Here is a 6,140-nt window from a genome sequence, read left to right on the forward strand (position 1 = left end):
CCGAACAGTTCTCTTGTTGCACAGGAAGAATTGTATTCGGAAGATAAAAATAACCCGGGAAGAAGAACAAAAATGCAAACAGTTTGCATTCATTTCCCAGTGTTCTTTCTTTGGGTGTAGCTGCTTCTGTCCATCTTTGATCAATTGGAACTGAATCTAAATAACTATTGATTAGAGAAATACAAATTAAAACAACTCTGAGGTACTATCTCACATCTATAAGATTGGCCACAATAACAAGAAAACAAAATGATAAATGTTGGAGGGAATGTGAGAAAACTGGGATACTAATGTATAGTTGATGGAGTTGTGAAATAATCTAGCCATACTGGAGAACAATTTGGAACTATGCCAAAAGGGCTTATAAAACAGTACATACCCTTTGATCCAGTAATGTTATGAGTCTGTATCCCAAAGAGATCATAAAAAAGGGAAAAGGACTTCATGTACAAAAATAATTATAGCAGCTCTATTTATGGTGGCAAAGAATTGGAAAATGAGTGGATGCCCATCAATTTGGGGGTATATGGTGGTATTGTATATGAAAGTAATAGAATACTATTGTGTCATAAGAAATGATGAACAGGATGATTTTAGAAAAGCCTGGAAAAACTTAAATGAACTGATATTGAATGAAGCAAACAGATCCAGGAAAACATTGTACACAGCAATAGCAAGACTGTGTGATGATCAACTATGACAGACTTAGCTCTTCTCAGCAATGAAGTGAACCAAAGCAATTCTAATAAACTTTGTGTGGAAATGCCATCTGCATCTAGAGAGACAACTATGGAGACAATGTAGATTGAAACATACTAGTTTTACTATTTTCTTTTTTTTCCTTTCTCATAGTTTCCCCCCCCCACCTTTTGTTCTGATCTTTCTTTCCCAACATGACTCATATGGAAATATGTAAAAAATTAATGTACTTGTATAACCTAAAAAAAATTTAAAATAAAATTTGCCCAAATTTTCAGGTTTCCTTCTGATCTCTAACATTTATTAAATGTCTGACTAATAAGGCACTGCACTTGATCCTAGAGATAGAAAGACAAAAATGAATAATCCCTGTCTTGAAAAAGCATATATTTAGTTGAGGCAGGTATACATATAATGCAAACATATGTACAAAGTCAATACACGGTCATTTCTATGGAGATTAAAGACACTAGCAGCTTGGGATAGGGGGGACAAAAGAAAGATTTCATGTAGGAGATGGCACCTGACTTGGGTTTTGAAAGGAGCTGGGCAGATATGAGAAAAGAAGGTATATCAGTATGGGTAACACCTTGTGCCAACACAAGGAGAGAACAAGTATTTAAATGGCTACTACATGCCAGGGCTTATACTAAGTACTTTTCATATAATTTGTTTGATCCTCAATTGATGAGGAATGGGATGTTATGTTTGGGTTAAGGAAGTCGGGTTGGCTAGATCACTTAGCTTATGAAGGAACATAATGTATGATAAGTCTGGAAAAATACACTGGAATATCACTTTGGCAGTTGTATGGAAGATGAATTGGAGAATGAAGACTGAATGCAGGAAGATTCAAAAGAAAGCTTTTGCTGTAGTTAGGAGAAAACTGATAATAAGGATGTGAACTAGGATAAGACCATGATAATCAGACTGAAAAGCAGGTTAGCTGTGCCATTAGACCTTTGAGTAAGTGTCTGGACCCTAAAGACACAGTTAATTTTTTCCCGATATTGTGATATTAGAGATGACCAGTTAGGGGTATTGAATTAGATAGAGGAGAACAGTATATTTAAACAATTTATTTAAAAACAACTTAGCTTTTGTAGTGATTAGTAAATTATTTTGAAATCCTTCATTCTGGGAATGTGTTTCTAGAAATCCTAGCCCAATTCTGACTATTTGTCTGTCTTTCCCCATGAAAATCCAACTTAATTACCTTCTTGGGGAGTAAGAAAATTTTAGAGGACAATGTGTTTCCCTTCTCCATAATTGTCAGCTTTCAAAAGGACCAAGAACTTTGTAATTAATGATTGACTTTTATGTTTGGGGGACTGTTTTTACATCTGTGAAGGCTATTCAGTTATTCAATTCAATTCAGTTCAATTCTACAAATATTTATTAATTGTTCTGTTATTTCAGATCTAGCATGAAGGCTAGGTTTTTAAAAATAGGTCATAGGATTTAGAGCTAGGAGGGAATTTTAGAAATCATCTATTTCAATTCCTTTATGGTGAGCACACAGGCTTATAAAGTCAAATTGACTTGTCTTAAAATCCCATATTGAATAGACTTTTTCTACTGAGTTGTATATGTTCAGAGATTTAGAGCTGGAAAGGAACTCATAGCTCATCATACACAGATTAAGTGATTTACTTTCCCAAGATCAAACAGGTAAGAATCAGCAAACCTGAGACTTGAATTGAGGTTCTCTGATTCCAAATTCAGTTGTCTTTATCATACTTCCTCCCACTTTATCTCTGCCTTTTAGTCATGATTCCTTCCTGAGGCTTAGATTTCTAAGTTACCTGAAATTCCTCAAATTCTACTTCAAAACAAGATAACTTCTTTTGACTTTCCACAGGATAAGGAAGTAAGCAAATATTCCCTATTTAAATTCCAAGGTAGAATCTAAGAGGGGAGCTGAATGTTTCATGGGATCATTGGAAAGATAAAATTGATTTTTCAATTGAATTCAAGTCTTTATGACTTCCACAGATAGTCTGACAGATTTTTGCTCTCTTGAGCTGACCAGCTGTTATGACATGTGGCATTATGACATATGACATCTTCCTACTGAGTCCTTAAGATATTCAATTTAGCTATTGGCCTGGAAATCATTAACTAGCAAATAGAAGTAAAATATGGCCCTGGCATTTATATACTGCTTTAAGATTTGCAAAGTACTTTAGAAATATTATCTCATTTGATCCTCACCACAACCCTATGAGGAAGGTGCAATCATTAACTTCATTTTACAGATGAAGAAACTAAGGCAGACAGAACTTAAGTGACTAGCCCAACCATACAAAACTACTAAGTGTTTAAGGCCAAATTTGAACTTGAATCTTTGTGAACTCAAGGTTCTGTAAGCTGGGAACAAGGAGGAAAGCAACCATAGCTTACATTATATTTTAAGATAAGCAAATTATATATGGGTGAAGCAGCAAGCTTTATTACTATTACATTCTTGTTTTTACAAATGGGAAAACTGAAACCCAGATTGGTTGAATATCTTACCAATTGTATTGTTATAGAGATGCTCAGATCCAAGCTGAGAACTCGGGTCTCCTGACTTAAGACTAGCTATCTTACCATGAAGTTAGACCACCTTTCAGAATATTATCTCTCCCTCAAGGAGGTAGAAGCTTAAATCTAGGCGGGAGTTTGACTTGTTAGAATGTTCCAATGTTTATTGGGGTGTAATTGGAGGCCAAGTCTCCATTCCATTTCTTCTGGTCCACTAAGAGGCAGTATGCTCAATGATCAGAGAAAGAATTTTATCTTTGGCTTGTATATGTACATGTTATCTCACTTGTTAGAATATAAGCTCCTGGAGGGCAGACATTCTTTCATTTTTGTGTTTATATTTCTAGCCCTTAACACAGTGCCTAGTCCAAAGTAAACACTTCATGAATTCCTATTCACTTCTTGAAACACCTTAGAATTCCTATCTTTTGGAAAAGATTTTTTTTTTAAACTTCTGACTTCTTTCTTTCACTTCTATATAAGCAGCACTCCTATGCTTCTGAAAGTCTGTGTGAAGGTCTGAAAAGCTAAATTAAGGCCTTAAATTTCATGTTCAAGTTAGAAGACACAGTCCAAGAAGCTGCAGTTTCAGATTAGAAGATCAAAATAACTTTTTCAGCCAAAACACAAGTAGGATGGAGGAGGATTTACTCTCATCTATAAATCAACAGAGCTGCAATATCATACTATACAGTTTTTATGGAGAAATTCTGGCTTTTTCAAATGGGGAGGCCTAACTGTACCTCAGTAAAGCATTGAGGGCCATGACTGGTTTGGAGCAGAAGTAGATGTGATTATGTCCCAAATAACATCAATTCTACCTGCTCTTCCAGACTTGTTTGAGACCAATAATATCTCCTATTTCTGTTTTTAATAGACTCAAGATACAAGCCTAGATATTGAAATTATATAACTTTAAAGGAACTCTTTGCAAAGCTAGTGCCACTTGACAAAAGATAACAATATGCAAGAGCATCTCTTAGTTAACTAGAAGATGTTAATCATCATCATCTTGGTCTACTAGATTGACCATTGTAAAACAACATAATTTTATAGGAGATATACATTTCTCATTCATACATATAGTACTTGTCCCTGCCATAGAAAGGACTGTATTTGTGTATTGATTTGTTTTTTAAATCAAAAATTAATTTAATTAATATAATTAATTAATAAATTTAATTAATTTAAATCAAAATTTTTTCCAATTAATTCAAATTCTCCTTTTTCTCTCTTTTATCTTTCTACTCTACCCATCATCCTATCCCACTGAAAAAGAAAGAAAAATAACTTAATAGGAAATGAGACCTCCTTCTTGTACAGAAATTTGACTTCCTCTCTCAAGCAAAACAAATCCCCATATTAACCATGTCCAAAAATTAAGTTTAAATCTGTACTATAAGTATATCATCTCTTTCAGGAGTTATAGGTAGCATATTTCACTGTGAGTCTTCTGGAATTGTGGTTGGTCAAAGCATTAATCAGAGTTCTTAAGGCTTTGAAAATTGTTTGTTTTTACATTATTGTTGTTATTACATATGTTTTTCTCCTGATTCTGCTACCTTTACTCTGTAACTGTTCACAGAAGTCTTCCTAGGTTTCTCAAAAACTGTCTCCATAATTTTTTTAAATAATATAGTAATATTTGATCATATTCATGTACCATGACTTATTCAGCCTTTCCCCAATTGTTGGGCACCCTCTTAGAAAGAGGGAATGCAAGACTTCCTTTTCCACATTTTTAAATTTAGAATGCAAACATCCTTGAGAACTAAAATATATACTAGTCTCAATAGCTATTTCCTCTAAACTTCCTTTGTCAAATGAGAGAAAACAACAACAAAACAACAGCAACAACAATACTCTGTGCCTTAAGAAGAAAACTAATTATATTCTCTAAATTTGAGCTAATCATGAGAATAGGTTATAGTAGCAGTTGCTTTATCTCTTTGAACTCAGGTTATTTTTTCCCCTCAATAGTATTCTATTTTTCCAAATATGTATAAAGCTAGTTTTCAACATTCATTTTATAAGCTTTTGTGTTCCAATTCTTTTTCTCCCTTCCTCCCTTACCTCCCCAAGACAGCAAGAAATCTTATATAGCTTATACATGTGCAATACTTTTAAAGATATTTCCATATTTGTCATGTTGTACAAGAAAAATCAGACCAAAAGAGAAAAAACCACAAGAATGAAAAAGCAAACAAACAAAAGGGTGAAAACATTATGCTTCCATCCACATTCAGTCTCCATAGTTTTCTTTCTGGATGTGGATGACATTTTTATCCCAAGTCTATTGGAATTGTCTTGATTCACTGCATTGTTGAGAAGGGTCAAGTCCATCACAGTTGATCATCACATAATCTTGTTGTTACTGTGTACAGTGGTTTTGCTTACTTCACACAGCATCAGTTCATGTTAAATCTTTCCACCTTTTCTGAAATCAGCCTGTTCATCATTTCTTATAAAACAGTAATATTCCATTACATTCATATATTAGGTTAACGTTAGGAGTTTGATTTGTTATAGGTTAGGGACTTTAAGATTTTAAAGTTGGAAGGGCCCATTATCTTTTGTCCAAGCCCAAAGAACAAACAGGTAATAGAACCAAGAATCAAATTCTAGTACGAATTACAAATCCAGGATCTTTATTTTTTTTAAAAGTTTATTTTTATTAAACAGTATTTTATGAATCATGTTGGGAGAGAAAAATCAGAGCAAAAGGGAAAAATCATGGAAGAAAAAAAATAGAAAAAAGAAATGAACATAGCATGTATTGATTTACATTTCAATATTCATAGTTCTTTTTCTGGATGCAGATGGCATTTTCTGTCCAGAGTCTATCGAGATTGCTTTGGATCACTGAACTACTGAGATGATCCAAATCTTTCATAGTTGAGGATTGCACATTCTTG

This window comes from Sarcophilus harrisii, chromosome 3, assembly GCF_902635505.1.
Source record: "Sarcophilus harrisii chromosome 3, mSarHar1.11, whole genome shotgun sequence".
Taxonomy (NCBI): domain Eukaryota; kingdom Metazoa; phylum Chordata; class Mammalia; order Dasyuromorphia; family Dasyuridae; genus Sarcophilus; species Sarcophilus harrisii.